Genomic DNA, 17,441 nt, shown 5'->3' on the forward strand with positions numbered 1-17,441 from the left:
TTGGAAAAATAAAAACAGAACAACAAAATTTCCCCGGAGTGTCTGCTATGTACCCGTCACAGTGCTAGGGTCTTTTGCATAGTATTCATTTGACATTACATTTACTAGCATGAGGTAGGCACTCTGTAGATATTTGTTGAGTAAGTGAATAATTGAGTGAACTTATTTACCTCTCATACAACTCTTGGAGGTAGGTAACAATAGTTCCATTTTACAGAAGAAGAAACTGAGGCTCCGAGAACAGTTTGCTCAAAATGACACAATCTACAAGTGGCAGAGTTGAGATTAAAACCTGATTCTGTTTGATTCCAAAGCTTATTTTTGTGCCACTGCATGCTGCCTGCCTTCCTTGGGGTATATCTGAGCGACCGTTCTAAACCTCAGGACCTCCTGCAGTGCTGCCCCAAAACACGGGAGCTTGATGAATTATCGTCATTGATGGGTTCTAAAAGGTTTATCTGGGCTGGGAAAAGTTCATTTTGTGATTCTCCACTAATTACAAAAAGGAAGTGGCGCAAACTCTTTAACCTGGGGCAGGATCTTTCAGTCTCTTCAACATTAAAAGGGTATGATAATGGTGTCTCCTACAAGGTTATTGTGTGATAACTGAGAGGATGTTTGTAAAGCCTTTAGCACAGTTCCTATAACAGAAAGCCCTCAGAAATGACACCTTATCTATAGGCTCCAAAAAGTATAGAGAAACAGGAAGAAAGTGCTGGGGAAGGCATGAGGTTTCAGTATCATATTTCATCAGTTAAGTCTTAATTTACATATCTCTTAGAAAGAAAAAGCATTGCCAATTAAGTTGCGACGATGCCTTCTTATGATTTCAAGTTTTTTAAACTTTTATTAATACTGAGAAAATCTCTTGTAGACACAATTAAACATGATTTAGATAATTTTTAATGAAAATCTCTTTTAGACTTCTTTGACATGTTTTTTAATCACATATTGCTCTTTTTAAAAAATTTATTGAAGTATAGTTGATTTACAACGTTGTGTTAATTTCTGCTGTACAGCATAGTGATTCAGTTATACATACACACACACACACACACACACACATATATATATATATATATACATTCTTTTTCATATTCTTTTCCATTATGGTTTATCACAGGATATTGAAGATAGTTCCCTGTGCTATACAGTTGAACCTTGCTGTTTATCCATTCTGTATATAAAAGTTTGCATCTGCTAACCCCAAACTCCCAATCCATCCCTCTTCCACTCCCCCTCAGCAACCACAAGTCTGTTCTCTAGGTCTGTGAGTCTGTTACTGTTTTGTAGATAAGTTCACTTGTGTCATGCTTTAGATTCCACTTATAATTGATATCATATGATATTTGTCTTTCTATTTCTGACTTACTCCACTTAGATAATCTCTAGGTCCTTCCATGTTGCTGTAAATGGCGTTATGTCACTCGTTTTTATGGCTAAGTAGTATTCCATTGTATATATATACCACATCTTCTTTATCCCCTCATCTGTTGATGGACATTTAGGCTGCTTCAATGTCAATCACATATTGCTCTTGTGTACATGTAAAAAGGAAAATTTAAGCAAAATACAATGGTTAAGGTATTCGTAAGACTTCACATTCAGAATGGTTCGTCTCTTCTGAAGCACTTTCCTCTCAGCTGTTGATATGTTTTTCCACACAATATTGTCAACTAAGCCACCAAGAGAGTTGGGGAACGCAGCACTTCTTAAAAGAGAGCTACTCTGCTGTCTTGGAAGTTTCTGTCAAGCCACCAGTACCAATTTGCCAATTTTGATGCTGGTGCTATTTTCTTATTCTACTAGAAGGTACAAATAGAAGGTTTCCAGACAACAAATGGAATTCATATTTGATCCTCCAAAGGACCGCAGGTGGTTTGTTGATTAAAACGTCAATGACTGTGCTTATCCAGTCATTTTGTCCAGGAATAATAACCAAGTACTTCCAGGCAGGCAATGCAACTATGCATTGCTGGAGCCTAGTTATCTGACATCATCGATTGTAAGGCGTGCCCTGATTTCTGTGACGTTAAATGTTAAATAAGAATATGCGTCTTAGAATACATGAAATAGAGCATTAAGAAAGTTCTGGGAATGAGATGTCTTCAGACCTTTGTTTTATTCCTTGATTTGTCACAACTAGCTTGTGACTTCACAACTAGCTTGTGAAGCACAGTTGTGCTTCACAGCTGTGAAGCATTTGAAGAGAACTTAGGTATAATTTTGTTGAATCCTCTCACTTCACAGGTAAGAAAACTGAAGTGCAGAGAAGCGTTGTGACTTAGATCATCCAAGGACACTCTGAGTGGGAAATCCTAACTTCGGTTCCTCTGCCCTGAGCACTCCACTCTGCTGACTCCTATGAGAAAAGGGTTATTTCAGAAGAGTACATATCATTGGTGATCCAATGTTGTTCTGTCACTAGAAGTACCACAAGGTTCTCTAATGGGCATCTATTCTGGGTATTTCCAACTGCTTTAGTCTTCTTGGCCTTTAAGTCCCAAATCAAATGTTCTCTCTTCTGCAACGTCTTTTCCAAGAGTCACTCTCAGCCCCCTGTCGCTACCTCCAAATCCCTAGGCAGGTAATTGCTCCAGGTTTTCTGGTTTTACAACACTTACTTCCTGTTCCTCTCATAGAAGTCATCATATTGTTAGATATGAATTTATTTGATTAAAAAATTTTTTTCACATGGAATATTACAAACATACACAAAGTAAACAGAATAGTTTAATGAACCTCGACGTACCCATCATCCGGCTTCCACAATTACCAACATCCTGTCATTCCTGATCTTTCTACACCTCCCTAGCACTCTCTACACTCTAAAATTTTTTTCATTTGATGTAAAATTCACATGTAATGAAATGCACAATTACAAATAGAGATGCTCATGTAACCCACACCCCTAGCAAGGTTTTGAGCATTTCCATCACCCCAGAGAGTTTTCTCATATCTTTTCACAGCTAGGCTTCCTCCTAACCTTCAACTTTCCACCCATCAGGCAAATGCAGGTAAGTTTATTTTCCATAATAAATTATGATGAATTTTACATAAATGCAGTCATACAGTGTATGTTCTTGTATGTCTAGCTTCTTTCTCTCAACATAATTTCTATGAGATCCATTCATGTCATTGTATGAATCAGTACTTGATTCTCTTTTATGACTAGTATTCCGTTGTACGGATATATGACTGTTTATCCATTCTTATGTTAATGGACATTTGGGTTGTTTCCAGTTTGGGGAATTAATAATAAAGCTTCTGTGAACATTCATGTACAAATCTTTTTTATAAATATGTATTTCTATTTCTCTTGGGTTAATATCTAGGAATGAATTGCTGGGTCACAGTGTAGATACATGCTTTTGGAAAATGGTTCTACCATTTTACATTCCCACCAGGAAAACAGGGGAGGTCCTGGTGCTCCACATTACCTCCAGTATTCATGTCAGTCTCTTTTTAATTCCAGCCATTCTAGACGTTATGAAGTGCTATCTCATTGAAGTTTGAATTTGCATTTCCCTGATAGCTAAAGATGTTGAGCACCTTTTCATGGGTTTATTAGCCATTCATGTGTCTTCCCTTATGAAATGTCTGTTTAAGCTTTATGCTCATTTTAAAATTTGGGATTTTAAAAAATTATTGCATTGTAGTCATTCTTTATATAATCTTGATTAAAATCTTTTCTCAGATATGTGTATTTCTTCCCACTCTGTGGCTTGCCTATTGATTGTCTTGTGTCTTTTGATGAAGTTTTATTTTATCACAATTTTTATTTTGTGGTTATTGCTTTCTGTGTCCTGTACTATTGGCTTACATGCCACCTCCATCACTAGGCTGTGGGTTACTAGAGGGAAAGAGTATAAATATTTTTATCTTGTGCCCCAGTCTCCAGCACAGAGCCTGACCCATGAGTGCTGCACTAAGGCTTCTGGAGGTAGGGAGGAAGACATACGTATTCTCCTTCCTGTCTGACATCTCTTTGGGGAATAATCCCCAACTCTCACTATTCAGTCCTGCTGGTACAGGTTCAGAAGCTCAGCTTTTCTGAATCCATCCCTAGGAATGTGCACTTGACTAAAAATGGGCCAATCAAACTTTGCTCAGCATTCTTGCAAGAAATAGGAGCATGGAGATACCCTCACCCTCAGCTTCCAAGATTTAGGAGAACATTGTAAGGCTAAAGCAATTGCTAGCCATCTTTGCTACCACATGCACTGCTCTTAACTTGAATATGAAGTAAACATGGGAATTAAGAAGTGAAAAATGGAGAACAAAAGACCCTTAAAGACATATTTGAATCCCTGGACCCAGGTTTTCCTAAAGTTCACCTCCCTTCTGAACTGCCCAAGTACACGAGACAATAAATTGCCTTTTGGTTTATTTGTTGTTTATTTAATCAAGCTTGATTTGTATTTTTATTTCTTACAACCAAAAGTCCTATTTAGCATACTCCTTAACGTTACACCCTTGCCTTCAAGTTCCCGTCTCATTTCCATAGCTCCAGAGGTCCTTTGGGAGGTGAAGGAGATGGAGTGGAGGCTGATATTTTTAAGTATCTGAAAGTGTATAAACAATAAAACAGGAGTTCTGGATCTATATATTATGTAGCAGTGTTGAAAGTCACAAATTTTTCATTATGATAAAAGCAAAATGAATTACAAGACGTATCATGGAAAGACCTGCCACTAATATGTCTGAGTGTACCCCACTTCCTACTATCATTTTATTTCAACATATTGTCATCAAACATTTGATCAATAAATGAATTTTAAAAAATCCTCAAAAAGAACAAATTCTTTTAGTAGTGAAATGTTTGTCACATAAAAATTTTGAAAATAGCATATATCATGTAAAATTGATAAAGTAGAGTTGTTCTGGTTAAAGATGTATGTATGTGTGCATATCTGTGTATGTGTGTGTATATCTGTGTGGTTTATGTGCCTGTGTGTTGTGTTTATGCATCTATGTATGGATGTGTTTGTTTATGAGTGTGCAGTGTATAAGTGGCTACGAGACTGTGTGTGTATGTATGTGTCTTTGTGTGGCTTGTGCATCTGTGTATCCATATCTGTTTGACTCTGTGTCTGTATATTTGCGTCTATATTTCTGTGCATTATATTGTGGTCTAATTTGCATTTGTGTGTGTCTATGTGTGTGTACTGTATGATATATTCATGTGTCTATGTATATGTCTGTGTGCTCTTTGTATAATGTATATATGTCTGCATGTGTGTTTGTATAAATATGTATACATGCTTATGTGTAAGTCCTTGGGAATGTCTGTGTAGCTATATGGGTGTATGTGTGTGCATGTGTGTGGTTGGGGGCAGCAAGAGGGCAAAGTTACCACTATCCTATTCTGTACTTTGTGCAAATTAGGAAAATTTGCCCTCTCTGCTGGGGCAGAGCAGCCTCGCAGGCCCAGAGTTCAGCTGGCAGAGTGGGGACGGGGTTTCAGCCCCCACCAGCCCCCTCCTCTGGTGTCTTGAAGAAGAGAACAACCTGGCAGGGAGGGGGCATTGTGGAAAGCCTGGGAGCCCATTCAGCCTCTTCTTTGCTGTGCAGGCACCTTCCGATAGGATCCAGTCTGAAAACTACTCAAACCAATGTTCTTTTATGGTTTCCAAATGCCATGATTCTCGAGAAGTGAATGGCAGTGGATACTGCACAGGCTCCAGGGGCCTCCTTTGATTCAGCCCCTGAGGCCTGGAGCATGTATGACCTAACAGGCCGACTCCCACCCCTCCTTTGGCCTTGTCATCATCTCATGGCCCTGGACTCTCTTCTTCCACCTGTTCCCTCGTTGTAGAAAAACAGTCATTGGAGTTTAGGGTTGCACATTGTTGTCATGGTTCATCACATAGTTTGCACTTTTGTTGAAATGGCTCATGGCCAAGAGGCTGTGGGGTTGAAACTAGGCAGCGTTAGGGGAGAAGGATGTACGTGGTGTGGAACTGGTTAGGATGGTGAGGTTTGGGAACTGGGGAGTGGGTGAGCAGCTCACATATGGAAGACAAAGTTGGTGTTGCAGGGCGAAACCAGTGAGATTATTAGGACTTGCATTCATCCGAAGCCTTATATCCAACATGAGCATCTCTGCCCACTTTAGCTTCTCAGCAGAAGCTGCCTCTTCATTTTGGCCTGTGGCGTCTTTCGGTAGATGACTTCCGGCAAGTTGCTCTGCCTTTCTGAGCCTTCACTCCTGCAGCAGGAATCCCTACTCCCTCAGGTGCATGGCTGGGAGGAATCACTGTGACACTGCATGTGGAAGTGCAGAGCCAGTGCCCAGTAAATGTTAGCACAGTCTTTCCTTTCTCTTTGTACCCAATACCCGCTCTTCTTCTCACCATGGGTTGCCCCTAGCTCTTTCTCTGTGCTTTTAGTATAGCAGCCAGCTCTGGCCCAGCACTTAGCAAGTACTCAGTACATGTTTGTTAACTGAAGAGATGAAGGAAGGCAGGCAGGCAGGCAGACAGAGGGCAAGTAATAAAGTAAGATGGAACATTCCCCCATCTTTGGAAATGAGCTACTGGCATCCTTTAGAGAAGAGAGTTGAATAAACTAATGATTTTGCATACAAAATATGGCTCTAGGTGATGGCCAGGATGGGGAGTTTGGCAGCCTTTCTGGTCAGTGGTTTCCCCTTACGGACCATCTGTTGGGTGTCCAGTGAACTATTTCAGTTATTTTCCTCCTGAGAGGACAGTGTGGATTTGGAAGAGAGAGTGTATGCAGTGGCACCTGTTTCTGACCGAGGATCAAGTTTAAGGGAGGCTTAAAGGAGTCTAAGTTGAGAAAGAAAGAAAGGAAGAAAGACAGGAGAAAACAAGTTGGATTAGGAGCAAGGGACCCAGGAGGCAGGTAAAGGCTGTCACCGCCATAATTATGTGCCAGTGATATACCCACTATTACAGAGCACTGTGCTAGTTGCCGAGATTATAAAGTAGAAGGCATGGTCCTTACCCTCCAGAGGCTTTCTGATCTAGGGAATGGAATTGGGTAGAAGACTAAGAAGTGTGGAACACTTACTATCTGTTCAGCCCTGGGACACATGTTTTAAGATCTATCTCAAGAAATAAATATTACTTTTCTCCAAGGAAACTACAGAGAGGTTAAGCAACGTTCTCCAGGTCACTCAGCAAACAAGTAGGAACTAGGAGAAGAACCCAGGTCTGTCTGCTCTCATGACTTCGTGCTGCCCACAGGACTGGGAGCAAGGTCACCAGTGCAGGCATGTAAAAAGGAAAATGAACTTTACAAGGTGTCCCGGGGCCGGTGCCGCATGAGTAATACATGATGATTGTTGCAGAAGCTTAGAATACGAGATGTGCTGAGGCCTCAGATAGAAGAGGAAACTTTGCCGAGAAAGTAGGCCCTCAACTAGACGCTGAAGGCAGACTATGAATCCAACAAGGGAAGGAGGGCGGGGGAGGCTTTCCAGGTGGAAGGAGGCATAGTGTGTGCAAAGGTGGGAGCTGGGAAAATTCACACCCTCTGGGTTTGTGTTGTGCATTGTGGAGTATGGGAAAGAGCCCAGCCTGCTCCAAACTTACTCACAGTGCAGCCTTAGGCCAGTCACCTAATCTTCCTAAGCCTCAGTTTCCCTATCTGTACAATGGTTGTGATAGTAGTCACTTTACAAGGTTACTGAAGACCCTTAGGTCTTCAATGCATGTAACGCACCTGGTTCCTCAGAATCACCCATCTCAGTTAGACCTCAGTCTAAATCACGCCCCCTCTCTCATAAGATCCTATGTCTCTTCCTACTTGCAACTGAATCCATATATAGATACAGATAGATATATTGATATATGCTTAACCTCTCTGTACTTTATACACACACACACACATATACACACACACACATATACACTTGCATGCTTATTTACTGAATGTCAGTTTCGTGACTGTCAGTTCCACGATGACACGGACAATATCTGTTTTTCTCAACACCATCTCTTTATAGAACAGTAGGCACTCAATATATCTTTGTTAAGTGAGTGAATACATAAATGTCTGAATGAATAAATGAATTCATGAGTAAATGAATAACCACACCTATTTCTGTGCCATGACTCTAAGAGTCTCGGGGAAAATAAGTCTTTTCTCTGGTGAGGGGCAAGTTGTTAATGTAGGAAAAGCATTCAGAGAGTGCAGTCAGAGTAGCAGAAGGCCTCCACAGGTCCCCAGGGAGAAGGCCAGAACTCCTGTCTGCCTCCTGGTGTTTCATGAAACAGTCTGTGAGCAGGAAGGAAGTGACACAACGTCCAGTTCAGCTGGTTCCAGGCTTTCACAACCTAGCTCTTTCTGTCTCGTTTAAGCCTGATGTGCTGCTTCACGGGTGTGACTTGTGACCTGTCTACTGGACAATGACCGCATGACACCCACGCTGCCCGGCAGCGACCTTGAGTGGGCATCTAGACTTTCCAATAATTGAGTCTTTTAATCCAATGCAACACAATAACCCTTTATATCAAGTTAAGGACGAGGAGTGGGGATAAACGGATTCACTAATAACTACTAGGCATTTGATACGTTCTAGGAGTTCCATGATAGAGGTAAGGACGGGGGGCTGAAGGATACAGAGGAGGCTATATGGCCCTGCCTAAGGTGAAGCAGTGAACACACAGTTGAATAACATTTATAGCTTTCAAAATATGGTCTGTATATCATGTCATCTCAGTCTCCCTGTAGCCATGGAAACTATGGAAAGTAGGGATGATATTTGCATTATTTGCTCCTAACATATAGGGAACTGAGGCACCTAGGGTTGGTTCAGGATATAGATCCTGTTTCAGGGCAGATATGAACTGAGTGCTCAGATCTCATGATTATCAGTTTAGGGATCTTTCTTTCTACTGGACCTCACCGTCACACACTGGACTTTATATTGGTCAACTGTGTGAGGGTGCCTGCAAAGTCACAATCCCCCTACCCCCTATAATGTATTTCCAATGCACTTTTGTGATGGGACATCAGAATCTAATAAATCAGAGGTTGGCAAGCTAAGGCCCACTGAGGCACACTGGCCATTGTATGCTTTTGTAAGGTTGTATCGAAACACAGTCATAGCCTCTCGTTTACTTTTATCTATGATTGCTTTGCCCTACAAAGGCAGAGTTGAGTAGTCGCAACAGAAACTGTATGACTCACAAAGTCTAAAATATTTACTGTTTGGTCCTTTATAGAAAAAGTTTATCACCTCCTAGAATAAATGAACAGAATGGAAGTAAGTGGAAAAAAAATAGATTCATTCATTCACAACAGGCATTTTCTTTCCATTTAAAAGAAAATGAGAATGGGCCACAAAATTACGCCTCTGTCACTTGGCTGGATGACACCGAAAAAATCATTTATACTCTCTGAGTCTGTTTCTGCACCTATCACCTTATAGAGTTGCTGTAGGATTTCCGTGAGGTAAGGTATATGTATCAGTTATGATTAGGTTTGGCCCCATGGACAGAAAACACAAAATTAAAGTGTCTTGCACAAGAGAGCAGCTTCTTTCTTACAAGTAGAAGTGGGCAGTGGGTGTTCGTCTGGTGCTGCATGGTGTCAGAAACTTAAGCCCTTGCACCCTGGGGCTTTGCTGTATGTAGCTTTCATTCCTGAAATCCTCTCATGGTCCAAGATGGCTGCTGGTGCTCCAGCCACTGTGCTGTTGCTGCTATTACCACTAATGATAGCATGATGATAAGAAGAAACAAACCTCAGATCAAATACAAAATGCCTAGTAACAGAGATATCTATAAAGACCAGGAACCAAATCCATATTAATTCAAGTTTAGCCAAGATGAGACCTCCTGCCATAGTTCCTAAGGCAACCAGTATATTTCATTTATTCTATTCCTGAGGTACAATGAGGAGGGTCTGGAAGCTGTCTTACACGTAGCCAGCATCTAACACTTTACAAAGTATTTCCATATTTGTTACCTCATTTACTCATCACAATACTCTGGAAAGGTAAGATGAATAGGTCTTAATATTATCATTCCTTTTGTACATGATGATTCACACAGGTGCCAAGTAACCAGATCCTAGTACCTCCTACATTCCCGAAGAGTCCATGGTTAGATCTCCGGATATTTGTTGGAAATGAAGGTGAACAGTCATGGTGTGGAAGAAAGAAAATGACCCTGTACAGGAGCAAAACTTGCCACCCCAAAATGTCTCTTTGGCACGTGAATTATTTACAGCTGAAAACAATCAAGGCCCAAAAAGACTCAGGAAGAAACTCGGATGTCCTCCTTAGCTGCCTAAAGAATGTAGACAGAGGACCTCTTCCAGGAAGACAGCTATCATTGTACTATAGTATGAACTAGATATGGTAGACCGAGAGGAATCTAGGAAGGCTTTTTTGTTTGTTTTTTTAAAATTCCTGTGTCCCAGTGTCTTAGCACACCCAGCAAACATTTGTTTACCAAACATTTGCTTTTCCATCTTCATGTAAACTGCCTTCCTCCCTTTTGAAGACATAAACCATTACCCCCTACATCCTTTTTTTGTCTTTAGTGGAAGATGTCTTTACAGAGTTACTCAGTTTTGCTGGGTCTCTCCCATGTACACGTGATTAAACTTTCATCTGATTTTCTCCCGTTCATAATGTCAATTTAATTCTTAGACCAGCAGAAGAACCTAGAAGGATAGAGGAAAATTTCTTCCTCCAGCATCCCCAAACCAGGGCCCCTAGCAGATGCAGCTAACCACGTGGCCTCAGCCCCACTGAGCTACTATCCTCGCCTGTAAGACCAAGATGAGAGCATGTATTTGGGGTTGTTATGAGGATAGCAGTGTGACTATCATGCACATGGCCCATATCCAGTTCTGTGAAATCAGTTATTACCGAGGCTTACCTCTCATGACCAGTGTGTCCTTCGAAAATCACTTCCTTTTACTGCACCTCAGTCTCCTTTTCTAGGAAAATAAAGAGTTTAGACTTCTTAAACTATCTTCCAAATCTCAGTCCCATCAGCTTGGGAGCCTGCCTTTTTAATAGACATGGCTTATGTTTGAGCTCAGGTTGGAATCTTCCCTCCTGTTACTTATTGTGAGTCTCAAAACAAGCTAAAAAACGTTTCCTACTCTTTGCATCTGTAAACTATGGACAAATAGTACCTAGCTAACTGGAAAGGTAAGGATCATGAAGATTAAATGACATAGGTGTGTCCAGGACCCACCAGACTGTAACTTCCTTAGCGGCTGAGGTTCATTTGTTTTGTACATTTAAAAAATGACACCTTTTCAGAAGGTTGTTCACAAAATTGGTTGAGAACATTTTCGTAAAGTATCTCGGGAACAAGACCTCATGCAAAGTAAGCATTCAATAAATATTATTATTATTAATTTCTTTATTTTAACACCTGTCTGCAAGAGTCTTGGTGTTCAGTGCATGGTTGAGAAGCGAAGTTACAGGATACACGTCGGACAGATACCCAACAGCGGCTGACGGGAGTCTGCGTGGGTGAGTTCTGCGAGAACAGCCCCCAAACTAGGAAACTCTCGGCCTGAGAGGACAGAGCCCACTTCAGGCCTTTAAAAGCTCGGGGGAGGCCTTCCCTGGTGGCGCAGTGGTTGAGAGTCCGCCTGCCGATGCAAGGGATACGGGTTCGTGTCCCGGTCCGGGAAGATCCCACATGCCTTGGAGCGGCTAGGCCTGTGAGCCATGGCCGCTGAGCCTGTGCGTCTGGAGCCTGTGCTCCGTAACGGGAGAGGCCAAAACAGTGAGAGGCCCACGTACCAAAAAAAAAAACAAAACAAAAAAAACCCAAAAACCTCGGGGAGGCGGGAAGAAACCGGAAGAGGATGCAGTCCACTCCAACCGACAGGCGACCGCCGCAGGAGGCCACGGCAGGGCGCAGGCGCGGGCCAATCCCGGGTCCCGTTCAAAGGGCCAATCGGGGCGAGTTTTACAGGGGCCGTGGCCGGCGGGGGCGGGGGCGGGGCCGCGCGGAGGGCGGGTCGGACCGCCCAACCGAGGCTTGGTGCGGTTCCGCGCGGTTATCGGCAGGGCCGCGCTAGCTAAAATGTAATTTCAGATTGGACAAGTAAGTGACCCTCCGCCCAGTCCCACGTGTGTATCAGGGGCTTTAGCAAAAGCGCAGGCTCGCAGCGCGCACATTCTCCAGCTCGAGAGCGCACCCGGGCCCAAGCCTCCCTCCCCTTTCCCGCAGTCGCTGCCTCCTCTTCCTGCTCTGGCCGCCTGAGTCTTAACGCCAACGCCAGCCGTGCGTTGGCCCCCGAGACCTTGTTGAGTCCACTGTGTCCGCTCCTGGGTGAGGCGTACGGCCACTTAAGAGAAGGGTGGGTCTTTACTGCATCCCCAACGCTGCCTAGGAGATGTCTGGAACCCGGGGTCCCCTGTCATCACTATCCAGTTAACTATGTTAATTTTCTTTCTCCCCCCTTCCCACCGTATTTTGGGACATTTCCCCAGGCATTTTTGAACCTTTTAATTCCAGTCTGGCTACCTAAGGCATTTTAAGGCCAGTGCTGCTTGTAGCTTTCAGCAGCTTATGGTAATGTTTGAGGTGCAGTTTAGTTTAGATGGTATAATGCTCTTTGGCTACAGTTATCCTGGGTAGGAAAGGCCTAGGAGTGTCCATTTTTATTAAAGTCCTTTTTTTTTAAGCTGAACAAGATGCAAAATGGTGAATTCCCCTAATCATTGGCTATTTTCCACTAAAGCACTTCTCATGTCTTAACTAATTTTGTCTCTAAATTAAAAAGTCAAGTCATTTCCAAGATAGGGAAGAGCAGTCATTATTAGGTTACTTTTTAAAATAGGATATCAGGAGGGAGAGAGTGATTATGCTTTTGAACCACAAGTCAGTAAGAAAGAAGGCAAGCCTTCTCTTAGTTTGTAACTGGTATATAGATGGTAGAATTCTGCTTTGTTTTGTTTTGCTTGCTTTTCCCCTCTTTCCTATGATCCACCGACTGCATATCCTGAAATTGTACTTTTTAAGTTGCCAGCTGGGTCTTCCAGCCTTTTGACTGCCTCCTGGTCTTCTGGGAATCTCCTGTTAATGAGGTCCTGTGGTTGGCTTTTGACTTGGTGGCCACTGGCCTGGCTCTTGGAGGGAGCCAGCTGAGGAGGGCCTCCTGGTGGGAGGCTCCAAGAACTCTTATTAAGGATGATTGAGGGAACAGAGAGGGTGAGAAGGGCCTGGAGATTGATTTTGAGGGGGAGGGAGGTTGGGAGCCTCCCTGCTGGATTTGGAAGTCAAAACATGTGTATTGGGAGAAAGGAGTAACCCAGAGGGTGGAGATCTGTGTCTTTCTGGATGAAATTAAGAAGTTTACTGGGAGGAGACTGAGCCTTCTTCCAGGCTGTGTTAATTTTTACTGTGGGCCTTGTCTTTTCCTGGAATCTGGTTCTCTTTCCCTAACCTTTCACTTGGTTCAAATCACAGTCAATTACCAGCTGGTTCTGAAAACAGTTTGAGGTAGTGAATCCTGCCCTTAAGCTCACGGCCGGAGTGGGACCACCGCCCCCCCACGCAAAGTATTTGAAATAATTATTTTACCAGAGTGTACTACAGAGATTATTCAACCTCTTACCTGCGCATATTTTTATAATGTGGAATTTAGAGTCAACCCAGCGGATGTAAGAGGCGGTCATCCAAACCAGCTCTTGTTCATTCGTTTGTTCACTAATTTGGGAATGTGTTCTTGGCCTGGCATTGTGGTAGGCTCTGGGAAAGCAAGGATGAACAAGACTTGGTCTTTGCTTTCAAGCTTTCATCCAGTCTGCTTCTGTCTAGTCTGGCAAGGGAGATTATATGATAGTGAGCTTAGTGCTGTAGCAAGGTAGAAGAAGATTCTCCTCTCTAATGGGCTGTATGGGAAAAGAATCTAAAAAAAGAGTGGATAGATGTATATGTAGAACTGATTCACTTTGCTGTACACTTGAAACTAACATAACGTTGTAAATCAAGTATACTCCAATAAAAATTAAAAAAAAAAATTCTCAGGAGTTGAGAGAAGTCCAAATGGCCCAATATAGGCTTTTATTGAAAACTTCTCAGAGGAGTTAATACCCAAGTTGAGTTGCAAAGCATCGGTGTGATTGGGTTGGAGAAAGAGGAAAGGGGATTATCTGACTTGGAACAGCATGGGCAAAGCTATGCAAGTCTGGTGCATTGTTGATTAGTATGGGCAGACTGGAAAGGGTAAGGGGAAATCACCAGAAAGGAGGTTCGGGAGAGTGAAAAGCCCAGATCAGGGAAGGTCAGGTGAATCAGGTTAAGAGAGTTTGAAATGCATCTCCAGAGCAAGCAGCAGCTATTGAAGTGACACTGTCAGATTTGTGTTTTAGAAAGTTAATTCTGGCTGCAGGGTGGAGAATGAATTGGAGTGGTGAAGATTGGAGAGAGGCTATTATAATGCAGGTGAGAGATGGGTTAGTGTAGTAGCTATGTGACTAGAGGAGAGAGATTAGAATAGAATGGTTAGGAATTAATTACTGATTGAATGTCGGGGATGAAGAAAGGATGTAGCAGTCAAGGTACCACAGGAAAGAAAAGGCATTCCCCACTAGGATATTTTTCAACAGCTTTATTGAGGTATACGTGACATACAGTAAACTGTACATATATAAAGTGTCTAATTTGAGAAGTTTCAACGTATGTATTTATCCATGAAACCATCATTACAGTCAAGATAAAGAACATTTCTAATACCCCCAAAGATTGCTCATACCCCTTTCTAATCCCTCCAAGAACCAGTGAGTTGTTTCTGTCACTATTTAAACTCTTTTAGGATTTTATCTGTGGGGTCATACAATATGTATCTTTTGTGTGCGGTGGCTTTTCCTTAGCATAATCCTCTTGAGTTTATCCAGGTTATGTGTGCATACATAGTGTTTTTTTTTTTTTTTCTGAGTACAACTATACCATATTTAGTTTATCCACTAACCCATTGATGGACATTTGGATTATTTGCTGCTTTTTGGCTACTACAAATAAAGCCGGTGTCCATATTTGTATAAATGTCTTTGTACAGCCTTCATTTCTATTAGTTAAATACTTAAAAGTGGAACAGCTAGTTCACATGGTAGGTGTATATTTAACTTAAGAAACAGCCAAACCGTATTTCAAAGTGATTCCAGTTGCTCCAACTGGTGTGATCACTCTTTTAAATTTTAGCTATTCTAATAATGTGGAATCCTCTCATGGGGTTGTATTGTGCACTTCCCTGATGACTAATAATTTCAAACTTCTTATCATGTTGCTTATTTCCCTGTGTATATTTCATATATCTTCTTGGCTGAAGTGTTTATTTCTTTTGTCCACTTTTTAAAAATGGGCTGTTTGTTTCCTTGTTGACTTTCAAGAGGTTTTTTTTGTTGTTGTTTTTTGCGGTATGCGGGCCTTTCACTGTTGTGGCCTTGCCCGTTGCGGAGCACAGGCTCCGGACGCTCAGGCTCCGCGGCCATGGCTCACGGGCCTAGCCGCTCCGCGGCACGTGGGATCTTCCCGCACCGGGGCACAAACCCGTGTCCACTGCATCGGCAGGCGGACTCTCAACCACTGCGCCACCAGGGAAGCCCAAGAGGTTTTTATATATATTCTCATTAATAAGTTCTTTATCACAGCTGTGATTTGCAAATATTTTATCCCATTTCGTGGCTTATAGTTTCATTTTCTTAGCAGTGTCTTTTGAAAAGCAGAGTTCTTAATTTTGCTGAAGTCTAATTTATCAATTTGTAATTTTGATAATGTAAATTTTATCAATTTATTCCTTTATGGATCATGGTTTTGGTATCTTAGAAATCATGCCTAGCCTGAGATCTCAAATATTTTCTCCCATTTTTCTTTTAAGAAGCTTTATTGTTTTTTATTTTACATTAAATCCAGGATCCATTTCATGTTAACCTGTAGGACCAGATGTGGACAAAGTTTTTTTTTTTCATATGGTATCAGTTATTCCAGCACCATTTGCTAAAAAATCTATCCTTTCTCCATTGAATTGTCTTTGTACCTTTGATCAGAATCAATTTACCATTTGTATATGTGGGCCCATTTTTGGATGTTTTATTTTGTTCCATTGATTTCTTTGTCTGTTTTAATGCTAGTACCACTTAGTTTTGATGACTGTAGTTTTGTAATAAGTATTAAAATCAGGTAGTATAAGTCCTTCAACTTTGTTCTTTTTAAAAGTTATATTGGTTATTTTGCATCTGTTACATTTCCATTTTACAGTCATTTTGTCAGATTCAAAATAAAGGCCTGTTGAGATTTGAATTGGAACTTCATTTAATTTATACATTAGTTTGGGGAGAGAATTGACTTCTTAAATATTGAGTTTTCTGACCCATGGACACAGTATATCTGTTCATTTATTTAGGTCTTCCTTAATTTCTCTCAGCAGTGTCTTTTAGCTTTCAGTAGATGGGTCTTTGTCAGGTTATCTGTAGGTATTTCACATTTTTTGACGCTATTGTAAACAGTATTGTCTTCTTAGATTTCAACTTTCAATTGTTTGTTACTACTTATATATTGATCATGTATCCTGCCATCTTGCTAACTGACTTATTAGCTCTAATAGCTTTTTTGTGGGTACCATCAGATTCTTTATGTGATCATGTTATCTGTGAATAAAGACAGTTTTACTTTTTCCTTTCAATGAGGATGTCTTTTATTTTTCTTGCTATAATGCGCTGGCTAGAATCTCCACGCAGTGTTGTGTAGAAGTGATGAGAGCAAATGTCTTGCCTTGTTCCTGAGCTTAGGGAAAAGCATTCATATCTTCAGCATTATGATTTATGATGTTAATTGTATATTTTTTGTAGAAGCTCTTTATCAGGTTTAGGAGGTTCCATTCTATTCCATCTTTGCTGAAAGGGTTTTAGGAAGTTCCATTCTATTCCATCTTTGCTGAAACGTTTTTTTCTTTGTTTTTTTTTAAATGAAGAATGGGTATTGCATTTTGTCAGTTGCTTTTTTCTGTAACTATTGAGATCATAATTTTTCAGAGTCTTAATATGATTAATTACATTCATTTTTTGGGGGGGGAATGTTAAATTAACTTTGTATTCCTGAGATAAATCCCAGGACCTATATTATCCTTTTTATATTTTGTTGGATTCTGTTCTATTTGCTAAAATTTTAAGAATATTTGCATCTGTGTTAATGATGGGTATTGATATAGTTTCTTTCCTTGTATTTTAAGTTTTGTTATCAAGATAATTCTGGCCTCATAGAATGAACAGGCAAGTATTTCCTTCTTTTCAGTTTTCTGTAAGAATTTGTGTAGAATTGCCATTATTTCTTTTCTAAAATATCTAGTAGAATTCATCAGTGAAGCCATTGGGCTTGGAGTTTTTTTATGGGGGAGAAGGAGAAGTCAACTGATTTAATAATATAGGACTATTCAGATTATCTGTTTCTCCTTGAATGAGGTTTGATAGTTTGTGTATTTCAAGGAATTTG

General features: G+C 41.1%; 1 protein-coding gene and 1 long non-coding RNA gene across 6 annotated transcripts in view; one reads left to right on the forward strand and one right to left on the reverse strand.

The window, feature by feature from the left end:
- Positions 1 to 11,868, reverse strand: part of LOC137218793 (uncharacterized) — a 121,588-nt gene extending 109,720 nt beyond the window's left edge. For both annotated transcript variants that reach the window (XR_010940855.1, XR_010940854.1), the window contains exons 1-2: positions 11,442 to 11,868; positions 10,863 to 10,923 (exon numbers count right to left, since the gene is read on the reverse strand). This is a non-coding gene — a long non-coding RNA (uncharacterized lncRNA). The remainder of the gene's footprint in view (positions 1 to 10,862; positions 10,924 to 11,441) is intronic.
- A 52-nt stretch (positions 11,869 to 11,920) lies between these two features.
- The window catches only part of FGGY (FGGY carbohydrate kinase domain containing), a 413,817-nt gene continuing 408,296 nt past the window's right edge, over positions 11,921 to 17,441 (forward strand). For 3 of the 4 annotated variants that reach the window (XM_067726327.1, XM_067726329.1, XM_067726330.1), the window contains exon 1: positions 11,921 to 12,053. The gene's annotated coding sequence lies outside the window, so the exon portion shown is untranslated. Of the gene's footprint in view, positions 12,054 to 12,133; positions 12,282 to 17,441 lie in introns of those variants that run through there. The other variant, XM_067726332.1, reaches the window with a different exon arrangement.

The sequence above is a fragment of the Pseudorca crassidens genome, chromosome 2 (genome assembly GCF_039906515.1).
Source record: "Pseudorca crassidens isolate mPseCra1 chromosome 2, mPseCra1.hap1, whole genome shotgun sequence".
NCBI lineage: Eukaryota > Metazoa > Chordata > Mammalia > Artiodactyla > Delphinidae > Pseudorca > Pseudorca crassidens.